General features: G+C 38.8%; 1 long non-coding RNA gene across 2 annotated transcripts in view; it reads left to right on the plus strand.

The window, feature by feature from the left end:
• LOC123595143 overlaps positions 1-26,383 on the plus strand; it is a 68,078-nt gene extending 41,695 nt beyond the window's left edge. For both annotated transcript variants that reach the window (XR_006711049.1, XR_006711050.1), the window contains 2 exons: positions 24,783-24,862; positions 26,289-26,383. This is a non-coding gene — a long non-coding RNA (uncharacterized LOC123595143). The remainder of the gene's footprint in view (positions 1-24,782; positions 24,863-26,288) is intronic.
• Positions 26,384-26,954: the final 571 nt, after the last annotated feature.

Consider the following 26,954-nt stretch of genomic DNA (forward strand, 5'->3'; position numbering starts at 1 on the left):
CTACTCAAATATTTGCTGAATGAATCAGTCAATGATAAAATAGTGGAAGAAAGGAACGATTGAAACAGATTTCTAAATGCCAAATAGTACTGAACAGGCAGTAGAAGCGAACCAAGACAATGGCTCACTTTGGGGTTCATCCTTCCCGTTCTTTCTGTTTTTATGTGTTTGTTTTTTAACCCATGGTACAGATAGCCCTGGTAAAACTAGTTAATAGGTGTGCTCTACACTGCCTAGGAGGCAGTTGATGTTTCAAAGTTGATAGTGTTTTTGGTAAGTTAAAAAATTTTCCTAATCCAAATCATTAGCCACTCTGTCAGTCTTGAATTTGAGACCATAATCACTCCCTGAATTCAAGATAGCCACAGACTGTGACTCACATGTTCCACTTCTGGTTCACAGTGCCAAGCCTAAGGGACTAAAATCCTAGGTTAGAAATATGGCAAAAGACAATTATGGCAAGGTCAACTTCACTCTATGTGCTGATCCTGTACCCTGATTATTTTACCATCTCTTTATAAGGGCCACTGAGTTCAGGCTCAAGAGAAGCAAAGGGATATTTATCATCTCAGCCTAATTTCCTGAGGGCCAGAGAGATGTGGATGTCATGCTTTTCTGCAATTTTGGCCTCTCCCAGACACATATGGTTTCTGAAACACCAGGGGTGAATTCTGATTGCTGATGCAGCCAGCCAATAGATAACAAGCATTATCATAAGAACAATATAACAGGATGTTTGCCCAAGAATTACTTGCCCTGTATATTGGGGTAATTAATGTCTGCTCAGTATTCCTTTCTTCCTTTTTCTCAACAGAACTTTTTATTCAGGGCAACCTCCCCTGCAGCTTAGGTGGCCGCATTTAACAGAAGTCTAATAGATAAGGCTACTAAGAAAGCTGTTTTCTTTCTAAGAAGATAAAAACTCAGCTATCATGCACATTTTTGCCTTTGCTCTTTCCCCCTTTTCTTTGTTGGGAAAATTGACGCAGTGCCTGGAGCTACGATAGCTATCTTAAACCCGGAGGGAAAATAAGACAAACAGCAAGAATGGCACAAAAGGAAGATTGGAGACACGGCTGATCTCGAGCAACTAAACCAACCCTGGGTTGCCATCCACCAAACTCCTTGTAAGAGGAGAAGGAGAAAACCATTACTTGCAGCCAAACACCTCAAAGTGATATCTGTCTCTTTAACTCTGAGAGCCGAAGGGCCCTTGTCAGGGCTCACCTCTGCCATGTGATGTTTTCATCTTCTATCCCCCTGTAGAGAAGGCCCTGTTGAGTGTTTCCATGATGGTCTCAGTTACTTTGTCCCTCTTCTCATCCCTCTTCTTCCATAGGTAGTTTGGTTTTAACTGAAAGAGGTTGTGAGGCCCCCATTTTCATCCTGCAGATGGAGCTCACACCGAAGTTGAGAGGAAGCTAACCCCGACCTACTATACAGGCTTCTTATCTCTGGTGAAGCAGAAGAACAGTGATTCAAAGGAGAAGATACTACCTGCAGAAAAAGTTTCTGTTGGCCTGCTCAGTGTTTTAAGACACTTGATTCCATTGCCAGCAATTAAAAAGCAGAATATTCTTCATAATATCCGGATTTCCAGCATCTCATGAAAAATCCAAAGAACTGACAGCACTGGGCCCTTATGGCAACAGTTGACTAAAGTGGTAGCCTCCTTATTTAGAAGGGAGCATGTCCTCTCCAGGTCTCTTCAACATGACCCACTAGCTGCTGACTGCATCTGCCACAGCGGGTGGCAGGAAGATGGGCACATGGCTGCATCATCAATAGTGGCTGTCCAGATGTGTCAAAACTCATTGAACTATATATTTTCAATGTGTACATTTTAATTTTTTAAGTTTATTTATTTACTTTAAGAGAGAGAAAGAGTGTGTGAGCACAAGCAGTGGAGGGGAGAGGAGAGAGAGGGAGATAGACAGCAAGAGCGAGTGGGGGAGGGGCAGAGAGAGAGAGGGAGAGAGAGAATCCCAAGCAGGCTCTGCACTATCAGTGCAGAGCCTCATACGGGGCTGGAACTCATGAACTGAGAGATCATGACCTGAGCTGAAAACAAGAGTTGGATGCTTAACTGACTGAGCCACCCAGATGCCCCATTCAGTTATACTTTAAAAAGTTGTTTTTGGAAAAGGAAGGAATGTTGAACAGAGTAGATGGTAAGCATGCCTATCAATCTAAGTAAACATTTTATGTATAGAATATTAATCATGTCTAATTTATTGGAATATAAAAAGGACAAAAATATTGGATCAAATGGCATGTAAGTTGTTACTGCAGTTGGCAGGGATGGGAAGAGGGTTGCTTGGTGTTAGAATGTACTAACATCCATGTTTTGTTTGGTAGAGAGACTGAAGTATTGTCATTTAAGATTTTATTTTTTTAAGTGTCTCTACCCAACATGGGGCTTGAGCTCACAACCCCAATATCAAGAGCCAGCCAGGTGTCCCATAAAGTATTATTTTCAACTTTAGGCTATGTTAAGAAACAAAATTTTAATGATAACCACTTAGAGAATGTTATCTGATGTACAAATTACAAACTGTTACAGGAAAAGAGAATGGAATATGAAAAGAATAAAATACAAGAACTGTAATCAGGGGAGAGAGATAATTAGATAATTAGAAGGAGGTATAGAAAAAGACGTTTGAACAGAGATAAACCAGTAAAATGATAGAGATAAATCCAAATAAGTAAATGCCTCCAGGAAGGGCTGAAATAACAGATTATGAAAAAGTACACCAGGAGAAAAAAAGATGGACCAGACAAAACATTGGACAAAAAGAAAACTGGGATAACAATATTACTAAAAAATAAAAAAAGATTAAAACAGAAAGCATTATTATTGATAGAAAGGGTAACTGCAGAATAAAGGTCAACTTGACTCAAAATATATAGCAATTCTGGGGTACATGGGTGGCTCAGTGGGTTAAGCGCTTGAGTCTTGGTTTCAGCTCAGGTCATGCTCTCATTGTTCATGGGATCAAGCCTCCACATAGCATGGAGGCTGCTTGGGATTCTCTCTCCCCCTCTCTCTGCTCATTCCCTGCTAGTGCTGTCCCTCTCTCTCTCTCAAAATAAATAAATAAATACATAATCTTTAAAAAATATATCAATTAAGAACTTGTTTTCATATCTAGATGGCTTTGAAAAGGCAGTAATGGAAGAATAGAGAAAGAAAAAAAAAACATAGAAAACAAACAGCAAAATGGCAGACATAATGCCTTCCTTATCAATAATTACATTAAATGTAATCGACTAAGCATGCCCAACAAAAGGTAGAAACTAGTAGAATGGAGTAAAAAACACACAATTCAATGATATGCTGTCCACAAAACACACACGCACACACACACACACTAAATCCAAAGGCACAAATAGGTTGAAAGGAAAAGGATAGGTCAATGACTTAAATGTAAGAGCTAACATTATAAAACCCTTCAGTGAAGATATAGAAAAAAATCTTTGTGACCTCTGGGTAGGCAATAGCTTCTCGGAGATGACACAAAAAGCACAATGTCAAAAGAAAGAAGTAGCTAAAGTGGACTTCATCAAAATTAAGAACTTTTATGCTTCAAATGATACTATCTATCAATAAAGTGAAAGCAAACCCACAGAATGAGAGAAAATATTTGCAAATTACATATCTGGTAAGACTTGTATGCAGAATATATAAACAATTCTCACAACTCCGTATTAAAACCAAATAAATCCATGCCAGTCTTTTGGCTTCTGGTTCCCTGTGTAGGGAACTTGGAAGTTAGCACTCCATCCTAACAACAGGTAAAAAGCTAACCAGATGGACAAGTCAACTCTTCTTAGATCCAGAAGAGAGATAAGGACACAGGACAAATAGCCGCCCCCAAGATTGAAGAGACAAAAAGGCAAAATAAGGAATTGTGGCTTACTACAGCAGATTCACGAGTGGAAACTACTGTGGGAACCAGTGCCAGGGTAGGAAAATCTGAACTGCAATGGACAAACTGTTAGAAGCTCAGTGTAGACAAGTCTGATAATTCAAAACTCCAGGGGGCCCGAGTCATTGAGGGGGCCCCATGCTCTTGTGAGTTTTACATCCAAGAGCTCAACCAAGTTCCCATAGTAAATATTGGACAAAAATTTCTATGTGCTTCTGGCAGGGGCAGAGGAAAAAAAAACATTTTGAAATATGCCAGACATTCTTTTTTTCTTAACAAGCCCTGCCCTCAGGGGAACTAGTTAACAAGAGCCTAACCTGCTGGCATATTATCAGAGCCTTGCTGATCTGGGTAAATGGAAATTCAGCTGCAGTCGCCCCTAGGGAACCCGTTCCACCTAGGTGGCGCAAGGTACTGAGGAGCATTTGTGGAGTTCACAGTCATGAGGACAGGCTCCCTAAAAGACTGAGAAGTAATCATAGGACTCAAGAATGCTTCCCTTCCCCTCTCTCCTCATCACAGTATTACTAAAAGCTTATTTACTACAGTTCTTTTTACCCAATACATCATACATGAATACAAAAAAAAATTACAAGGCACACCAATAGGCAAAATAGCACTATTCGTAGTGACAGAGCAAGCATCAGAACCAGAAAGGACAACGATGTTGGAATTATCAGATGAGAAACTTATTCTTTTCTTGGGGAGAACGGAGAGAGAATCTGAAGTAGGCTCTATGCCCAGTGCAGAGCCCGACGCGGGGCTCGTCTCACCACCATGAGATCATGACCTGAGCCGAAACCAATAATCAGATGCTTAAGTGACTGAGCCACCCAGGCGCCCCCAGATGAAGAATTTAAAATGACAGTGAATAATATGCTAAAGACGCTAATAGATAAGGTAGACAGCATGCAAGAACAGATGGGCAATGTAAACAAAGAGATGGAAATTCTAGGAAAGAACCAAAAGAAATGCTAGATATAAAAAAATGATAAAAGAAATCAAGAATGCCTTTGATGGGCTTATAAGTAGAGGACATGGCTGAGGGAAGAATCTTTGAGCTTGAGGGTATCTCAGAGGAAACTTCTGAAATTGAAAATCAAAGACAACAGACTTAAAAAAAAAACCAACAGAATATCCAAGGACTGAAGGACAACTACAAAAGGTGTAACATGCAGAATGGCAATGCCAGAAGGCAAAGAGAGAAGGGAATGGAAGAAATACTTGAAACATAATGACTGCAGATTTCCCAAATTAATGTCAGACACCAAACTACAGATCAAGGAAGCTTACAAAACAATAAGCAGGATAGATGCCTAAAAAGAGACACCTGAGTGTGTTATTTTCAAACTCTAGAAAATCAAAGATAAAGAAAAAATCATGAAAGAAGTCAGAGGATAAAACCACTTCACTTATCAAAGACCAAAGATATGAATTTTATCCGACTTCTCAGAAACCCCGCAAGCAAGAAGAGGGGAATGCAACATTAAAAGTATTGGGAGAAAAAACCCCACCAATCTAGATTCTGTGCCCTGTGAAATTATACTTCAAAAGTGAAGGAGGGGGCGCCTGGGTGGCTCAGTCGGTTGAGCGACCGACTTTGGCTCAGGTCATGATCTCACGGTTTGTGAGTTCGAGCCCCGAGTCAGGCTCTGTGCTGACGGCTCAGAGTCTGGAGCCTGCTTCTGATTCTGTGTCTCCCTCTCTCTCTGCCCCTCCCCCACTCATGCTCTGTCTCTCTCTGTCTCAGAAATAAATAAACATAAAAAAAAGTGAAGGAGAAATAAATACTTCCTTGGACAAACAAAAATTGAGGGAATCTGTTGCAGAGAACTACCTTGCAAGAAATGACAAAAATTTAGAGAAGGAAAATAATATGATCAGTATAAAATAATAGAGAGCCCCAAAACAGAATCATGTATAAATTGGATCTTGGTATCTGACAGAGGCACTGAAATCATTGGCTAAGGAAGATTTTGTTGTTTAAATTAGTGAATTGGTTATCCATATGGAGAATGAAATAAAACCATTTTTTGGAACCCAACAGCTAAATAAAGTCCATACGGATTAAGGGGTGAAATGTGAAACAAAGTAAAAAGTATAAAACAAAACTGTTTTTATTTGAAATTCATAGGATTTTTTTTTCAGAAAATGAGAAAAAAATCAATGTGAAAATTATTAGAAATAATAATAAGAGTTTGCAAACATGGCTCACAATATGACCTAACATGTAAATCTTAGCTGTATTTATATAGTCTAGCAACAAACAGAAAGCATAATTTTTTAGAAGATACCATTTATAATGGTCAAGAAGCTACTAAGATACTTAGAAATATGTATAATAAAAGATGTGCAAGATTTCCACGATGAAATTTCTGAACCTGCATTTAAAGATACTAAGGAAAATTTAAATCAGTGGAGATCTATTACATGTCTGTGAATTTCATGTTTATGTTCTCACACTTTCAGAAGACACTATAGGTGAATATCTTTATGATCTCAGGCTAGGTTACACTCAAGACCAAAATAAACTACTAATCCTAAGAACAAAGTTTGATGAATTCAACTACACTAAAATGAAGACTTTTTGTTTATAAAAATATGCCATAAAGAAAGTGAAAAGACAAACCATAAATAGGGAGAAGATATTTGCAACATGTTTACTACATGAAGTTCTACAAATCAGGAAGAAAATCACACAAAAAAGGTAGTGGACAATATCAGGAAGGGAGAGGTGAGGAAGACAAAATTAGGCATTTCATATTAGCAGAAACATGGATGGCAATTTAAAAATTTGAAAATTCATTCTATCTCATTAGTAATCTGAAAAATGAAAAGCAAGGCCTCAATAAGGTGCCATTTTACCATTGTTTGATTGGCAGTGATTAAACTGACAGTCCCAAGTATTGGAGAGGATGTGGGCCAATAGGAACGCTTGTGCAGTCCAGCTGATGGTATAAGTTGGTACAATCTCATTGAAAAATAATTTGGCTTTATCACTGAAGGTGAGGACTCACATCATCTGCTACCCAGAAATTCTATTCCTTAGTTTTTACCCTAGAGCAGCACATTGCGATAGAAATCTAGCATGATACACAAATGCAGGCCAAATATGTGATTTTTAATGTTCTTGAAGCTACCTTAAAAAGTAAAAAAAAAAAAAAAGGGGGTTCTGGGTGGCTCACTTTGTTGAGCATCTGACTCTTGTTTTTTTTTTTTTTTTTCTTTTTCTTTTTTTTTTTTTTTTAAATTTTTTTCAACGTTTATTTATTTTTGGGACAGAGAGAGACAGAGCATGAACGGGGGAGGGGCAGAGAGAGAGGGAGACACAGAATCGGAAACAGGCTCCAGGCTCCGAGCCATCAGCCCAGAGCCCGACGCGGGGCTCGAACTCACGGACCGCGAGATCGTGACCTGGCTGAAGTCGGACGCTCAACCGACTGCGCCACCCAGGCGCCCCCTGACTCTTGTTTTTTGCTCAGGTCATGATCTCATGGTTGTGAGACCCAGCCCCATGTTGGGCTCCCTGCTGGGCATAGAGCCTACTTGGGATTCTTTCTCTCCCTCTCTGTCTGCCCCTCTCCTGCACACTCTGTCTCCCCAAAAGAGTAAAAAACAAACAGGTGATAGTAATTTAATAATATATTTAACTTACACAATGTAACCAGTGCTTTTCCATATGTAATCAATATAAAAAAAAATATCAGTGAGACATTTTACATCTTTTTTTGGTGGTAACTCTCTGAAATCCAGGGTATATTTTACACTTACAACATATTTCAATTCTTACCTGTCCATTTCAGATGCACAGTAGCTAAGTGTAGTTAGTACCTACAATATTGGACGGTGCAGCACTAGACAAACTCTTGTACATGTATATCAGGAGATATGTACAGGAATGTTTATAGTAGCACTGATTGTAGGAACAAAAATGAGAAATAATCTATATTGCCATCAATAGCAGTATGTATAATAAAAAGTCATATAATGGAATACTATATAGCAGTAAAAATGAATGATCTATACCTATACGACAACATGGATGAATATATAGTATGACTACATTTTTATAAAGCTCCATGTAAGCAAAAGATAGCAAAATAACCTATGGGGAGGCACACATATGTGATTAAACTATTTTTTAAAAGCAAGAAAAACAGATTTAGAGAACAATGATGACTGCCTAATTTTGAATCTCCTCCATGCTGTCCTCTCAAAAACCCATAAAATCCACAACGAGAACATATAAAAACATACATAACCCATGCGTTCAGCGTATCTAGGAGACAGAGAACACTGTAACCTTAAAATTACCCTTCAGGAGAAAAAAAATAATTCCAACAGAGTTCTCTCTGCCCACTTGCTGCCGCAAGCCTGTGGGTACAGAAAACGGGAAGGTTTAAGAAGCTCCTTGCAAAAGAGTTGATGTGACCAGAAGAGTTAGATGAGGCACAGATAAAATCAGCCCTGAATGTGAACATTCAATATTAAATGACAAAATGTTGAGCACAGGTAGGGACCTGGCAGTTCACAGCACTGACTGCAAGAAGTGGCTCACAAGAGTGGGGGACCCGCAGGGGCAGCCTCCTACCCTTCCGTGGGAGATTCAGAGGGAGACAGAGAGGTGTCAGTACCTTGTAGAGGTGAAGCTGTGTGGGGAGAGAGGACGATAAGAAGGGAAATTAAGGACGCTGCAGTAAAGAAAGGAAAACAAGACACCAACCCCTTCGTCTCTCCCTTGCACCAATACCACCACATGGAAAAGAATCTTCACAGAAAAGTGTAGAACGGGCAGAAGAGCGCTCTCTAACTAGGAATCCTGTCCATGAAATTAACGGAAATTCAAAAAAGCAGATCGCGTGCGTGCAAAACTACTGCAAAACAAATCAGAAAATGAGAATCAAAGGATTTCTGGTGGTGAAAATTATCTCCGCCAAAAGCCACAAAGTTAAATAAAATTAAAAACAATACTCCAAACTGAATTTTATATATCCTTGAGAAAGCTTTGCAATATATGAAAAAAAACACCTTGAATCAGATATACAAACCCAGAGAACATAGACCAAAAAAAAAAAAAAAAAGAAAGAAAGAAAGAGAACTCAGTAAGATATAAGAGTTGATTCAACTAGGTACTCAATGGAAAATCAATTTGAATAAAAATTGAGAGCATACAACAAAAACACCTTACGTAGACTAGAGGAAAAGTAGATTGGGTCAGGTAATTGGCACTTACTCTATGGTCTGACTGTTGAGAAAGAGTTAAATAAATGAAAGACTAGCAGAGAAGAACACTGGGAATCATCGCAAGCCCTTTTGGAGGGGGAAGCCCATGGGTGGGAATAGCTTCTGATGATAAGATAGCAAATGACAAGAGATGAGCCTGAGGAGGGTGGCAGAGGACAAACCATGAGAAGCTATGCAGCCACATCACAGACTTTGGTTTTTATCTTAGGAGCAATATCAAGCCACTGAAGTATTATTTGAAAAATGAGTGATATGATCAGATTTGCTTTTTGAAAAGCAGACTCTGGCTACAGTTCAGAGTATGTACTATAGGGGAGCCAGAGAACATTCAGAAAGGCCAGATACTACTTCAGGTAAAGTAGGCTGGTGGCAGATGGCATGGAGAGAATTGGATGGATTTTAGTAATCTTTAGTGGTAAGTTAACTGGAATTTGTCATGTATTCAGTGGGAGAGGATGAAGGACAGGGAAGAGTCAAGGATAACACTTAGCTTTTATTTTGGCTCTAGGAACTAGGTGGATGATAGTTAACACTGAAGGAAGATTAGATTTATAGAGGTGTTTAGTTAAAGGGTCTTTGGGGTATCAAATTGGATATATCAAGTGGATCTTACAGGCAAGATCTAGACTAGAGATTTAACTTGGGAGTCATTGGTACTTAGATATAGTTCAAGGTATGGATGTGGATTAGGTCACCTAGGGAGTGAGTGTGGAGGGTACTGGGGAAGAAATACTGGGACAGAACCTTAAGGGACTCCAACATTGAAGGCCTAGAAAGAAGTGCATGGACCTGCCGAGCAGACTGTGAAGCATGGAGCAGAGTGATAGAAGGAAAAGCAGCAGAATGCAGTATTAGGGAAGCCAACAGAGTGTTTTTTAAGGAAAAAAGTTCAATAGGGTCAAATGATGCTGAGCAATCAAATAGGAGGAGAATAGTAGTGTCCATTGGAGTTGGTGACACAGAGGTCACCGATGACTTTCATAAGGGCTGTCTTGTTGGATTGGTGGAGGACCGACTAGAGTGAGTTGAAGAATGAGGAAATGAATAGAAAAAATTAAAAAAAAATTTTTTTTTAATTTTATTTGAGTAAGATGGGGGTGTGGGCACAGGGAGAGAAAGAAACCCAAGCAAACTTCACGTTTAGTACAGAGTCCAATGTGGGGCTCAAACCCATGACCCTGGGATCATGATCTGAGCTGAAATCAAGAGTCGGATACTTAACCAACTGAGCCACCCAGGTGCCCATGAATAGTATAAATTTAGACAACTTTTTAGAGAAATTGATTTATGAATTGGAGGAGAGAGACAAGTGGGTATCTGGAAAGGGTTTTAGGGTGTAGGGAAGGATTTTTAAATTAGGAAGGTACTTGATGAGGCACAAATATTGATGTGGAAAGTGACAGTGAAAGAAACTGACTTTATAGAGGATGGAATGGATTGTTGATGAAATACATTTTCCTAGAAGGCAGGAATGGTGCGAATATAAAGACAGAAATAGGGATTGCCTCACATAGGAGCCGGGACATATTCTCTATTGTTATATAAAGGAATGGGGAGTTGCAGATTTTTAAAAAAATCAAGTTTCAAGAAAACATATCCGATGTTATCTTAGGATTACTCCATGAACAAAAGAAATGCGTGTCAACTTAAATATAGGATAAAATGCAGTGAATATACTCCAGACTGAAGTTGGGACCAGAATATCAAAATGGTGATTACCTGGACATTCTATATTATGAACGATTTTAACCAACATTGATTAGGGACTTACTATATGCCTTTATTTTTATATATCTACATTTACCGTATGTGTTTTTTTTTTAATAAAAATGCAGTGTTCTTAACACTTTCATGCATTATCACACTTAATTCTCATGAATAACCCATGAAGTCAGTATTCTTGTTGGCCCCAATTTAGAGGTGAAGAAACTGAGGTTCAAAAAACTTAAATACAATATTTTATTTTATTTTTTTAAGTTTATTTATTTATTTTTGAGAAAGAAAGAGAGCATAAGTGGGGCAGGGGCAGAGAGAGGGAAAGAGAGCGTCCCAAGCAGGCTCCATGCTGTCAGCTGACAGCATGGAGCCTAATCCAGGCTCAATCCCACAGTCCGTGACACCATGACCTGAGCCGAAATCAAGTGTCAGACACTTAACCAACTGAGCCACTCAGGCACCCCCCAAAAGTTAAGTATTTTACTCAAGATCACAAAATTAAAATATGTTTGAGTCATGTTTCAAGCCCAGATCTATCTGATTTTAGAGATAAGCTTTTCACCAAAACGTTACACTGCATTTCTGTAAATTGTGTTTTTGTGCTTTTTTTTTTTTTTTTTACGGCAAACATGTATTGTTAGGTCAAGGTCGGTCTGAACACGACACTTCTTTGATGGCCCGGCAACACTTTGTTTTAGGAGCTGTTTCTTCCTCACTGCCTTATATAGGTTGTTTGCACAAATGCCACATTTCTCCCATGGACACAGAAAGGGGAATGGTAGCTAGACTAGGCCAATCTTTATACTAGACTTCCCTTAGACACAGCGATTTGTACAGAGAACATCTCATGAACCAAGACAAGCCAATTGGAATCCTTTCTTGAGATTTTCTAGGAATATTCTGGGTGAGAGGGAGAAAGGTCTATTTACCTTTTTAATTGGGGATGTAAAAAATATAGCCAGAGAACTGCCAGCAGCCATCTCTCCTGCCAAACTGAGACACTCGACAAAGAAATAAGCAGCACGTAGAGACACACAGGCTAAGACACGAAAAAAGAAGCCAGATGTCATTGTTGAGCCCCTGGATCTGGCTCTGCCAGGTCTGCCCTTGGACTTTCCACTTATGTGAGCCAATACATCTCTTTGCTGCTTAAACCATTTTGACATTGGTTTCTGTTGCCTTTATCTGAAAGAGTCCTGATTAAATCAAACTTGGAAACAGAACTGGCATGTAGAAAGTGACAGACCAACAATATGAAATTTGCTGCATTGAAATACGAAGGTGGGCAGGAGGATCCGTTCATCTCCAACTGGGAAAATGGTAATCTTTATTATAAATTTGCAAACCATCTGGTTAAGCTGGTTTTATTGCATCGTGTAGATCAGTCCATGTAACTATCGGTCTGAATCTTGGAAAACATCAAGATGCTGAAGTGGTTGCTACTTTTTGTAGCTTTCAGTAAGTATCTGCATGGATAGGAGCTTTGATCCACACTGGCCCATATGTAAGCAGAAAGGAAAGAGCACCAAATTTTCTTAAATGATGACATATCTTCCTGCTGCCAAAAATTTTAGATGGTTGAGAGCCACGGTAAATGTTTAAATCTATTTCCTATGTTAAAGTTAGAGAGAGAGAAAAAAAAATACGGAGTCTGGAAATACTGGTAAACCAGACTGGGACCAGGTGGGCCTGAGAATTGAGAAATACTTGATTCCTTAGCTCCATCCCCAACACTGGCCTATATTCCCTCCCTGAAACAATTTAATAATCACCTGTATTGCAAAGAACCATTCATTGGAATACACTAGGAGCAAGGAATAAATTATTCCTATCTCTACTGCAGCCCATTTGTCAGAGATGGAGACTCTTGTTTCAAAAAGACAGAAATCTTTTTAATGTTTATTTATTTTTGAGAGAGAGAGAAAGATTGAGAGAGACTGCAGGAATGAAGGAGGGCAGAGAGAGAGGCAGACAGGATCTGATGCAGGCTCTGAGCTGTCAGCACAGAGCCCGATGCGGGGCTCAAACCCACAAACTGGGAGATCATGACCTGAGCCTAAGTCAGATGCTTAACTGACTGAGCCACCCAGGGGCCCTGAGACAGAAATCTTTAAATGAGAGTTGGTCCACATTTAAGGACTAAGATTCAGTATTATCTTTAGTTTTGGTTACTAGCCAGTTGATTCAAATTACACATTCACCAGCAGCGGTCTAAAGACATACATACATACATACATACATACATATATAAATGTTATGTTATTATGTTCACATATATTTAGAATTATTATATCTTCCTATTGAGTTGAGACTTTTAGAACAATGAAATGTTACTTCTTACCTTGCATAATAATTCTTTCCCTAAAGTATATTTTGTCTGATGTTAAAACAATCACACTTCAGGATGACTGGTGGCTCAGTCAAGCATCTGACTTCCGCTCAGGTCATGATCTCATGGTTTGTGGGTTTGAGCGTCACCTCAGGCTCTGTGCTGACAGCTCAGAGACTGGAGCCTGCTTTGGAGACTGTGTGCCCCCCTCTCTCTCTGCCTCTCCCCTGATGGCATTCTGCCTCTCTCAAAAGTAAATAAACATTAAAAGAAAAACCAAAAAAAAAAAAACAAAAAAAAAACCAAAAACCAAAAAAAAACCCAGTCACACTTCTTTTGGTTAGTGTTTGCATGGTATATCTTTTTCTTTAATTTTGCTTTCAATCTATTTCTGTCTTTACATTTAAAGCGTGTTTCTTGTTTCTTGTAAATATACAGTTGCCGGGGGGGGGGTCTAAAAACTATATATAAATAAATAGTTGCCGCGGGGGGTGTCTAAAAACTCCAGTCTGATAACTTAGTTTATTTGGATTAGAGTGTTTAGTGTATTTATATTTAATATAATTACTGATATATTTGACCTGAAGCCTACCATCTTGCTACTTGCACTCTTTAGGTCTCCTCTATTTGTTTCTTTGTTCTTCCCTTTTCTTCCTTGTTTTAATGAAGTGTTTTTTAGTTGTTCTATTTTATCTCTTCCATTAGCCTTTTTGCTATGCCTTTCTGAACTATTCTTTTAGAAGTCACCCTAAAAATTCCAAAATGCATCTGTAGCTTCTTACAGTCTACCCTAAATTAGTACTTTTACCAATTCTCATACCATGTGCTCTCATACCACAGAGCAATGAAAGAAACTTCTAGCAGTTCAGATCTATTTATCCCCCCCATCCTTTTAGTTATTACATAGTATATTTAACCCCAACAAAATACTATTATTGTTTTTTAAATACTCAATCATCTTTTATAATTACCAAAATATTGACCCTTTCTAGTCCTGTTTATTCGTTCTTTCACTTTTACATTTGTATCTGCAATAATTTCCTTTCAGCTTTCAAGAACTTTTTCTCGTAATTTTTTTTACTGTTTGCCGTAAAAAAATTCTTTCAGCTTTTCTTTTGTCTAGAACTCTCGGTTGTTTCGTTCTTTTTGGTTCTTTGATTATTTTTTTAGTTGCTTTTTAAAAATTTTAATTCCAGTATAAGTAACATAGTGTTATATTAGTTTCAGGTGTACAATATAGTGATTCAACACTCAGTGCTCATCACGATAAGCGCACCCTTAATCCCCTTCACCTATTCATGCAACCCCCCCACCTCCCCTCTGATAACCATCCGTTTTTTCTCTAGAGTCAAGAGTCTGTTTTTTGGTTTGTCTCTTTTTCTCTTTGTTCATCTGTTTTGCTTTTTAGATTCCACACGTGAGTGAAATCGTATAGAGTTTGTCTTTCTCCGAATGACTTATTTCACTTAGCACTATACCCTCTAGATCCATCCATGTTTTTGCAAATGGCAAGATTGCATTCTTTTTTATGGCTGAGTAACATTCCACTAGAGATATATCCCACCTCTTCTCTATCCATTTACCTATGGATGGACACTTGGGTCCATAATTTGACTATTGTAAATAATGCTGCAATAAAGATAGGGGTGCATATATTTTTTTCAAATTCATATTTTTTTATTCTTAGGGTAAATACCCAGTAGTGGAATTACTGGATCATAGGGTAGTTCTATTTTTAACTTTTTGAGGAAACCCCATACAGTTCTCCACAGTGGCTGCACCAGTTTGCATTCTTACTAACAGTGCACAAGGGTTTCCCTTTTCTCCACATCCTCACCAACACTTGTTGTTTCTTGTGTTTTTCATTTTAGCTATGCTGACAGGTGTGAGATGATATCTCAGTGGAGTTTTGATTTGCATTTCCCTGATGATGAGCAATGTTCAGCATGTTTTCACGTGTATTTTGGCCCTCTGAATGTCTTCTTTGGAGAAATGTGTGCTCATGTTTTCTATCCATTGTTTAATTGGATTATTTGGGTGTCTTTGGTGTTGAGTTATATAAGTTCTTTATATATTTTAGATAATAATCCTTTATCAGAGAGGTCATTTGCAAATATCTTCTCCCATTTAGTAGGTTGTCTTTTAGTTTTGTTGATTATTTCCTTTGATGTGTAGAAGCTTTTTATTTGGATGTAGTCCCAATAGTTTATTTTTGTTTTTGTGTCCTTTGCCTCAGGAGACACATCTAGAAAAATATTGCTATGGCCGATGTCAGAGAAATTACTGCCTGTGCTTTCTTCTAGGATTTTTGCAATTTCAGGTTTTACAATTTTTAGTTTATTTTTGGGTGTGGTGTAAGAAAGTGGTCCAGGTCCATTCTTTTGCATGTAGCTGTCCAATTTTCCCAACATCATTTGTTGAAGGGATTATCTTTTTCCCATTGCATATTCTTGGAGGCTTTTTTTTTTTTTTTTGGCACTTTAAAGATATCATTCATTGTTCTCTTCTTTCCATAGTTTCTGATGATAAGTTACCTATTTTCTTATGTTCTCCCAGGGATAATATATTCTTTTCCTCTAGGCACTTTAACTTTGGCTTGAGCAGCTTGACTACAATGTATGTAAGTGTGTGGGTTTTTTTCTCATATTCATTCTACTTGAAGTTCACTGAGCTTAGAATATTCACAGTCATTATTTCTTCAAATATTGCATCTGTCCCATTCTTCCTTTCCTCACCTTGTCGGGCTCCAGTTACGTATATGTTGGACCTTTGATTGTATACCCCATCCCTCTTACGTGCTATTTTGATTTTGACATTCTTTTCTTCTTAAATTCAGTTTAAACATTTTATTTACCTGTCAATAGTCTTGTCTTCTAGGTTACTATTTTCTGCTGTGTGAAGTCTGCTTTCAAATGCATCCAATGAGTTCTTAATTTCAGATATTGTATTTTGCAGCTCTAGAATGGCTCTTTAATTCTTTTTATAATTATCTGTTAAATACCCTATCTTTTCATTCACCTCATTTTATTATTGATACCTCAACCTCCATTACTCTTCCTCTTCTCTTGGTCTGGAAGATTCATATTCCTTTACAATAGTTCTTGTCATTCTAGTCTAGTCTTCAGATAATGCCTTCATTGATGCCCTTTTCCCTTGGTTTGTGACCAATCTTTCTCTGGTCTCTCTTTTATGACTCTAATCTTAGTTTCCCAGGAATATGACCATTAGACCCCAAATCCAAGTTTAATTACTGAAGCTTACTCGAATAGTTCAGTGGTCCCCAACTGGGAATAGCCCCTCCATTTTCCCACTTGACTCTATGCAAGGATGTGTGTGTGTCTGTGTGTGTGTGCGTGTGCGTGTGTATGCGTGCATGTGTAATGCCTAAACATATTTCCTGAGGGTTTAAATGGCATAGTTTTCACATAGTAAAAACAGTTAATGAATATGCAGATGTTTGATTATATGGGAAAAATCATGTCTATTAATTGGTAAATTTTGACACATACAGGTAAGGATTCTAGGCATTTCTAACCATTTATTTTCTAAATTGATTTTGCAATTAAGCTTAGAATTTCGAATTGTGTAACCTTAAATATTTTCACTTATTTTGAAACTAATACATTGTATAATCATTGTTTCTATGGATTTTATGCATTTATGAGTTTTTATCTACTTAGTCAAAAGCTTAGTGTTTGTATACCCATGTTTGTAGCAGTATTATTTACAATAGCTAAAGGTGGAAACAACCCAAATATATATTGAAAGAAGAGAAGATTTTTAAAATATGGCATATACACACAATGAAATACTATTCAGCTTTAAAGAGGAAGGAAATTATGACACTTGCTACGACATAGATCAACCTTGAGGACCTTATGCAAGGTGAAATCAGCCAGGCACAAAAAGACAGATATTTTATGATTTTCCTTACATGAGATATCAAAAGTAGTCAAATTCATGGGGCACCTGGGTGGCTCAGTCAGTTAGGTGTCCGCCTTCAGCTCAGGTCATGATCCCATGGTTTGTGGGTTCAAGCCCTGCATCGGGCTCAGTGCTGACAGCTCAGAGCCTGGAGCCTGCTTTGGTTTCTGTGTCTCCCTGTCTCTCTGCCCCTCCCCTTCTCGTGTTCTGTCTCTCTCTCTCTCTCTCTCTCTCTCTCTTTCAAAAATAAATAAACATTAAAAAAATAGAGTAGCCAAATTTGTAAAAAGAGAAAATAGAATGCTGGTTGCCAGGGGCTGAAAGGAGGGGCTAGGAAGAAGTTGGTTTTGAATGGGTACAGAGTTTCACTTTTGCAAGAAGAAAAAGTTCTCGAGAATGGTTGTAGAAAACAATGTAAATATACTTAGTGCTACTGAATTGTACACTTAATAATAATTAAAATGGTAAATTTTATGTTATGTGGATTTTTTTACTACAATTATAACTAAAAAAAGAGTTTAATATTTTTAAAGCTGTGAAAAAGTGATAATTGTGACTATATAAGAAATACTGAAGAAGGATTAGAGGAGAAATCAAATAAACTGCAAGATGAAACTGAAACAATGATAATGAAAATGAAGAAAAGATTGAGGGAAAAGAAGAATTAAACATTAGAGTAAGAATAAAAATCTGAATGACAATAAAATAGAATGATTATGTATGAATAATTAATAAACAGTAATTTTAAGGGCACAAAGTGAATAGTATTTGTTCAACAGTGAGCCATGAAATACAAGATATGGGGGACAAAATTTAAATATCACACACACACACACACACACACATACACACACAGAGACTAAATGTTGTTCCCTTGGAAAAGTGTCTGAGATATCTACTCTACTCCAAGAACTTATTACAGAGGATGTACCAGAAATAAAAAAATAAAAATAGAGTATGCACAAGAGTATATATTCTTGTGCAACAGCATTTACCTTAGTGGATACCAAGATTAAAATCAGTCTGTATTTAGTCACAGAAATATGTTCTCTCAAGCCTTCATCGAACTCATTAGATTTTTTTATAGAGTATTTTATTTTATTTTATTTTATTTTTATTTTAGAATGAGAGAGAGAGAGAGTGAGGGAGAGGGGCAGAGGGAGAGAGGGAGCATCTTAAGCAGGCTCCACATTAACCTAGGAGCCTGGTGTGGGTCTTGATCACGTGACCCTGGGATCATGACTTGAGCTGAAATCAAGAGTTGGACACTCAATTGACTGAGCCACCCAGGCGCCCCTGGTTGGATGTTGAATCTACAAAAGCATTAAATGAAGCAAGACTAATACTTGTGTTTACAAAAAAAACCAAATAAAACAAATATTTTTTCACAACTATTAAGACCTACTGGATCAGCGTATGTTATGCTGGCTAAAGTTGAAATCTCAGATGCCTATGGTACACTCAGGCCTTTACAAAGCTCTTAGTAGGCTGACTCAATGGCTCTATTGAGTTACTAGCAGCGTAAAGATTAAGGAAGAGTAATCGTGTTTGTTTTTTCTATTGAGGTGTGTGAATTTGTTATATATTTGGGGTATTAATACCTCATTAGATATATGACTTGAAAATATTTTCTGCCATTCTATAGGTTGCTTTTTCATTTTGTCTAGACAAATACCATATGATCTAACTTATACCTGGAATCTAAAAGAAACAACTCACAGGGACAGTAACTCACAGAACTCACAGAAACAATAACTAACCTTATTGTGGTGATCATTTCACAGCATATACATGTATTAAGTTTTACACCTTAATCTTACATGATGTTATATGTCAAATATGTCTCAATAGATTTGGGAAATAAAAAAAGAAAATAAAAAAGAAGTGTAAAACCTTATTTCTGGCATGCAAACACAGACTAACTGGGAAGGGGGACATGCATGCATTGAAAATAATCGTAAAGAAAGAGAGTCAAAAGAACTGATTTGTGTCATCCCAATGCTAAGTTGATGGATCTTGAGATAGGCAAAGACTGTTGATCAGAAAACCACAAAAGTGAGAGGAAGTAATCTAGCCTTGTCAAAAGAGAAGATGTTTTGGGGGCACCTGGGTATGCTCAGGCAGTTAAGCATCCGACTCTTGATTTCACCTCAGGTCATGATCTCATGGTTTATGGATTCAAGCCCTGATTTGGGCTCTTCACTGACAGTGCAGAGCCTCCTGGGTATTCTCTCTCTGCTCCACCCCTGCTCGGACTCCCCCCCCCACCCCCTCCTCTCTCTCTCTTTCTCTCAGAATAAATAAATAAACTAAAAAAGAAGAGAAAAAAGGTGTTTTCATCAGTAGCTTTTTAGTTATGATAGAAACCTTATTCCAGATTGCTAAAATATTATATGGAAAAAATGTTTCATTTGCTCATGTAGTTAAAAAGTCTGGAGGTCAATCTGGTTTAGGGAACAATCGGGTACTGGGGCTCAGTGATATCATCAGGATCTTTCTGTGTTTTTCCCTCTGTCGTTGCCTGTGTCTCAGCTCTGCTTTTTCCTATGTTTGCAACATTATGAGGCAGATTCTTCCCACATGATGACAAAGATGGTAATCAGCAACCCCAGGCTTACATTCTCAGGCGTTAACAAGCCGAGCAGAAAGAGAGTGCCATTTCTTTCCTAATAATTCCAGCAAAGTCTCAATTTGACTCATATTGGTACAGTTTGTCTTAACCTGCCCATTTCTAAATCCACTGCTGTGCCCGTTTGGTCTGGTCTAGGTCATATATCCACCTCTGGAACTGGGTGAAGGATGGGGTAAGGGTATCCACTCTACTACAACTACATTAATGACTTAAGAGGAGTTGTGATTTCCCAACGGGAAATCAAGAAGGAGAATAAGATGTTGGGCTTATTTATTGACTTATTGATTTATTGATTTTAATATAATTTATTGTCAAGTTACCTAGCATACAATGTGTACAGTGTGCTCTTGGTTTCTTGGTTTTGGGGGTAGATTCCTGTGCTTCATCACTTACATACAACACCCAGTGCCCCCCTTCCCTGCCCCCCCAATCAACCCTCAGTTTGTTCTCTGTATTTAAGGGTCTCTTATGGTTTGCCTCCCCCTCTGTTTAAATAGCAGTTGTTCATTTACAGTATCTACTGACAAAACAGAGCCCCAGATTTGAGTCACTTGCAAACTTGTTGGGAACAAAAGATCATTAGAGGGAACCATTTTCCTCCTCCTCACGTCTTCAACCTTGGTCCTTAAAAGTGGGACTTTGACCTCTTTGTAAATATTGAATAGAGTTTGTGCTATTTTTTCTACCTCTCACTCACTGTTTTTATCAAAGAGGAGAGGTGACTTCTATGTTTGGTGAGATCAGGAAGAAAGGTTGAGTATGTGGGGCTCAGACCTGCCTTCCCCCCCACCGTGATGTTGCCATGTGGTAACTGCCTTGGGCCTAGGCTTCTTGGTTCTTTGTCTTGGTTCCAAGTTAGTCCAGTTTGACATGGAGGAGGTGGAAGTGACAGGTATTAGAAGCCACTTGTGACCACAGATCCAGGCCACATTTTCCAAGCCTTATCAGCAATAAAGCTAATATTTTTGTCTTTGACTCCATATCTGTTTTTCAAATATTTGTAAATGTAGCTGGGCAAATGAATATGCCTGATGCTTCCTGAGTTGGTGTGCAGGGGTAAGAAGTGCATCAAGTTAGGAATCAGATTACCTAGGTTCCAGAACTAGTAGGTAGGTCACTTCCGTACTCTGGGATTCAATTTTCTCATTTAGAAAACAAGTGAGTGGGCTCTGGAGAGCTCTGAGGATGTTTCCAGATCTAACATGTCATGATTATCGTTGGGCAGTGAACTGAGCCTTGAAAGAAATACATGATTCAGATTGTGAAAGAGAAGGAACAGAAGAGTTACCGAGAAGCTCTCAGGGATGAAAGCATTTAAAAAACTTAGCATGGTAAATATGAAGAATAGAAAGAGGCCAGGCACTTTTCCAGCCCAGACATTTGCAGGCTGATTCACCTTGACAACCACTTAAGTTTATGCACATAAAAGGATATAGAGGATTTGACATAATGGCAGGTAGGAGGAGTTTCACTGACGCATGACTTGAGAAATCCTCTACTGATCTTATGAACTGGTCCACGCTTAATAAAGATTCTAAGCAGGAAGATGAAAAAAATCACTAGATATAAATATTTAGATCTCTATAATTTATATCTTAAAGAACAGCAAAGCAATGGGACCACGGACTAACCACCTATGATTACTTTTCTTGTCTGGACTCCTTGTCCAATGAACATAGTAACTTTTTTTTTTTTTTTTTTGCTTGGCCTCCATTTTATAAGTTTAACATTGATTGTATCTGGCTTCTCTGAGCTTGTCCTATCTTTGATTCTGATTCCAGATCTAACATGTCATGATTACGATTGGGCAATGATAAGAAAGCATAATATTTTATGTTAAAATGTAAAATTAAATATAGAACTCAAGTTCTGCGCCTAATGGCTCTGAGGGACCCATCTGGGTAGATCACACTTATGCACCGGAAAAGCTATGAATGTGTTGATCGTGTCTCATCTTGTCCTCATATTTTCAGGCAAAAGCTCTGACTTCCTAACTTAAAGTCCTTCTGACTGGTACAAGTATATACTCAGAGACATCTTTTACATTTGTGTTTAGTGGTTTTATTATTGAGTTACTGATTATAAGGAACTCTTACATGTGGCCATAGTTAACACGCGAAGGAGTAAGAATGGCAAGAAGGCATTTGTTCACCACCGGAGCCTATTATCTGGCTCAGGGTTCTTTCTGAAAATTACAGCAGTTCACCAGCCTAAGGTACATGGAAAGGAGGGCCTGACCTATTATCTAGCCTGACCTATGACACTAGAATACTTGCTAAGCTCCAGCCAGAGTTACCACATCTTCATTCTTTAGCAATGACCCTGGCCTGTAGTCTTGGACAGTCTTAGTGACTACCACTCCCACAGCCCCTTAATGAAGAGATTGGCCCCAGGATTCTTTCTGCATAAAGTTACTAGAGCCTATGCCATATGCATTGAGAGAGACTAATGCTAGGAATACAGTTAACTCCAGCCAAGATAGGTTGAACCAGAGATGTGCACATTATCAAAGCCAACCATTATCTAAGACTGTTTGGCTTGAAACACTGCCTTATAATAGTGCTTTATACTAAAAAGTACTGATGGCAAGGGCTAACATCCATAGAATGGACACGAAGAAGGTTATGTGTCCTTGTGGTGGATTATTGAGAGATCCAGCTCTTAGAGGCCCTATAGATATAGAGGAGGTAGGGAAGAAGGAGCTATAAGTGAGGTTCTGAATGAACCCTGATAATCCAAATCTAGGAATTACTTGGATTTAAAATATCTACATGGATAAGAAGATGATACGTTCCACTGAAAGACAGTAGAGCATAAAGTTGGGAGCAGTCTCTGGAGCCAAATTGCCTATGTTTGGATACTATTCCTGCCACTTAGTAGCTCTATGACCTTCTACCGGTGACATCAATTCTGTGCTTTAGTTTCTCCATCCGGAAAACAACAAGAATAACAGCACCTACTAGATCAATTTTGAGTCTGAAATGAGCTAATACACATTGGACACTTAAAACAATGTCTGGCACATAGTAAGTGCTCAAAAATATAAGCTTTTAGTGTTATTTTATCCCGGTACATAAGTGAGGCAGAGTAATTTGTTGAGATACTGTGTTTATTCTCCCTTTACTTTCCCTTTCTTGTATTCCAAAAAAGGAATGGAATATTTTCTTTCCTGGGGAGAGAGTGGGTTGCGTTGCAGGGTCCAGAGTCTGTCTTACCTGGAATCCTAAGCATATTGTAAGGATTATGCTCAAAGGAGGGGAAGGAAGTAGTTGACTTTAGAGTAGACAGAGGAAGGAGTGAGATTTCTCCAAGCTTTGGGAAGGACTGACAGTTGACAGTTGGGGAGTAGTAAGATCTGGGGCCACCTCCTGACAGAACCCCTGGAGGTACTGTATCTTTGGTCAACTTTAGGAGCTCGATTCTAGGTGCCGTGGCTCTCCCCTAGGCGTGGGAGAAGCGCAACTGCTTGCTTTTACGACACCGTGCAGGCTTGGACGAGAAGGCATGACGGCCTGACGATTAGAGATTCTTTCCCTATTTGACACTTGCCACACAAAGCTCCTGAGTATCTGTGTGATCCTAAGGAGTGTAGAAAGCCCCAGAAAGTGATTGGAATTTAATTTTTTGCCAGTCTTGCAGCACAGAGATGTGCAGTTGAAATACATTTGGCTTGGGGCGCCTGGGTGGCGCAGTCGGTTAAGCGTCCGACTTCAGCCAGGTCACGATCTCGCGGTCCGTGAGTTCGAGCCCCGCGTCAGGCTATGGGCTGATGGCTCAGAGCCTGGAGCCTGTTTCCGATTCTGTGTCTCCCTCTCTCTCTGCCCCTCCCCCGTTCATGCTCTGTCTCTCTCTGTCCCAAAAATAAATAAACGTTGAAAAAAAAAAAAAAAGAAAAAAGAAATACATTTGGCTTAAAGGAAATGAAGAAATGTGATAGTTCTCCCATCCCCAAGTTTGTGGCGTACCACTCATACCAATTACACAATAAATCATCATTACCAAAAGTAATTTGGTTGTTTTGTAAGGTGTTTTCTTTATAATGTTAGAAAGACTAAATTATAGATAATTTTGTGCTAATAAGTTACAAGGAAAAGATCCTTAAAGGGAATGAATGAGAGGTCAGAGGGATGGAATGAGTAGCAGTGAGGATTCACCCATGTGAAGTCATTGTTTGTACTGGCGAAGCTAATAATTAAGATGTCCTTCAGAGGTAAGGGAAGGCTTTGGAGCGCATGGTATCTGTCACTTTAGAGTGCATATTAGTTTCCTAGGGCTGCAGTGACAAAGCACCACAAACTGAGTAGTTTAAAACAAGAAATTTATTCTCTCACAGTTCTGGAGGCTCTAAGTCATGTTCCCTCTGAAACCCATACTGGAGAATTCTTTTGTCCCTCATCTAGCTTCTGGTGTTTGTTGGTAATCCTGGGCATTCCTTGTCTTGTAGATATATCACTCCAATCTCTGCCTCCATCTTTACTGCCACGAAGCATCTTCACTGGAAGAAATCTTTTTCCTTTATGCTGGGATTGCATCTAATTCTTATCTTTCTTGTGGTATTTATCTTGCATCATCGTTATTTATGATTGCATCTGTAGTAGGCAACTTTTCAGCTGTCTACCCAGACAACAAAATCTCTACATTGGGAATAACAGTCCAAAATAGCAGGGGGAGACTTCTATATCCATAGTACCTAATCACTGCCCCCCTCCCTTCATAGCTGATTAATGATGCCTGGGCAACTGACCAAATGGAATCAGTAAGATTCTCTCCCTAGGAAATCTGAATTTGGGACTCAAGCATTCTGTTGAGTCTCATTGTTTTTGACTACACTGAGGATATGTTAATCCAAGAATTGTTAGGGCCAGCAGAAAGCTCAGAGGAACAAAGAAAGTTGTTCTGAACAAAGGAGAATAAAGAAGTGTAGAGGGGAATGGCTGTAGTGTTAGAAGAAATTATAGGGAAAAATCAGGATGTTGAAATTTACTACTTCTTGTTGCTTTCATCAAAGTTCTGCAAGAGAGGAATTAACTCAAACTAGAACTGAGGAGGTCTGCAAGGAAACATAACAAGAAATACAGCATTTCTAAGGTAAGTGCTTTCTGCTTATGGACTATAGTCTAAATTGGCCAATTGTTCCATAATTTGGAGACTTACAGGAGCGAAAAACAAATGGCTTCTGTATCTCAAAACTGAAGCTGGTACAATCAGTGGCAAGGAATTGGCAGCCGTAGCTGAAGATACAACTGATGGTCTACGTCTTTCTCAAGTAGGTTCTCTTTAACAGTTCTCTGTCAGACCAAGGGAAAAACCCACTGACAGTGATCTAGTTATGAGTGATAGCTCACTAAGGTTATTTTAGGAATAGGGAAATGGGTAGAGTGCAGACATTGAGCACATAGAAAAAATAAAAGAAAACTTAAAAATATATACAAAAGGAAACACAGTGGAGTATTAGAATGGGGCCTGAGAAAATCCAGAAACCCCTGGTATTCCTCAAGGGCCTACTCCTATTAAGAGGAGGGCCAATACCTCAGATGCATCTTAAATGAAAGAAGAAGATTAGCCGTGTCTCTCTTACCCTAGGGTGATTTTTTTGTGACCTCAATGCAAAAGCCAAGATGGAGGTCGTTTAACTGAGGGACTAGGGGCCTGGGCAGAGTCCTGTAACCTATTGCTCAAGGACAGAAACATCTAGGCTAGTGTGAAGATTCAGGAACATGAGTTCACATCTTTTCCTTTGACTACCACCCCATGAAATATGATTTAAATCAAAGCCTATTGTGCTAGAGTACAGAATGCTAGTTGCCTACCGCAATATCTCTTTTTCTCTTTCTTTAGTAACCGATTCCCAATTTTTATCTGGGCACACTACCATTTGCAATAAGAGACTAGACTACATTTCCCAACCTCCCTTACTTTTAGGCATGGTCATACCTTTAAGTTCTGGTCAATGAAACATAGGCAACAGTGTTTCATGGACCTTCTGAGGAGTTTCCTTAGAAATGATGGAGGCATGTCTTTCTTCACCTTTCCTCATCTTACTGCCTGGAATCTAGATATGATAGCTGGAGTTTCGTCAGCCATCCTGGGCCATGAGGATGATGGCCATACCCTAGGAAGTGAATTGCTACAGAAAAGCCAAGCCTGGCCAAAAAACCCCAAAGGCTTTTGATTTTCAACCCCTAAGGCAATCCCTATGTCACTGAACTCACATCCACAGGAAGAGGGTTTCTGAAATGGTGCAGTCTCCAGAAGGGTAAACCTCCCTAATGACCCTTTCAGGAATAGCCAAGTGGGACAATGCACAAGGGAGATGATCACAGAGAAGAGAATCTGAGACATGCAGCTGGGCTGACCAAGAAGTCACTCTACTGCCAAGGTGTTCTTGCTGTTTATGTACATGATACATAAGTCAATATATTGATTGGCAACCTTCATGTATTGTATCAATTTTGTTTTGTATTTCCAAGTGGGAGGTTTTATTTAGTTCATCCTGTTTTCCCTCTATTATTAGACACTGACTGTTTTGGATATGGTCAAATGTACAGTTTACCTATAGATGTGAAACCATGGGGAGCTACATCAAGACCTGCTCAAGATGACTGGAAGTCACTGAAGGATCTTGGGCTTAATGTTGGGTGCACTTGGGATATATGAGTTTGGATTGTCTTTCTATTTAGAAGGCACGAGTAATGAGTACATTTTCATTTGTGTATGGTATAGTGGCGTTATATTAGTTGAAGACCTTCTGTAAATTGGGTGGACTATCAAGTTTGTATGTCACTTTTGTCTGTCCAACAACATACGTTCCCAGTTGTTCTGCAAACGGCACTTTGGCTTCTCTTTGAGGGACCAACTCTTTTTTGCTCTCTCTCTCTCACTCTCCCCCTCTCTCTCTCTTTCTTTTTCAATCTTCAACTTCTAAGCAGAGATGTCCCCTTCCCTGGTTCAAAGAATAGGTGCATAAATTCTAACTCTAACCTGACCAATTAGAATGTCCTATCCCCTGGCATCAGGAATGGGCATGTGATCTAAGCAGATATAATCATGTGCCCAAAACTAGGCCAATGAATCAGCCATTAGAATGAGACTGGAACTACTGAGAACAATGCATTCTCTTCTTTTATTTTTTTCCAGCTTTATTGAGAAAGAATTGACACATAATGTGTAATTTTAAGGT

The sequence above is a fragment of the Leopardus geoffroyi genome, chromosome X (genome assembly GCF_018350155.1).
Source record: "Leopardus geoffroyi isolate Oge1 chromosome X, O.geoffroyi_Oge1_pat1.0, whole genome shotgun sequence".
Taxonomy (NCBI): domain Eukaryota; kingdom Metazoa; phylum Chordata; class Mammalia; order Carnivora; family Felidae; genus Leopardus; species Leopardus geoffroyi.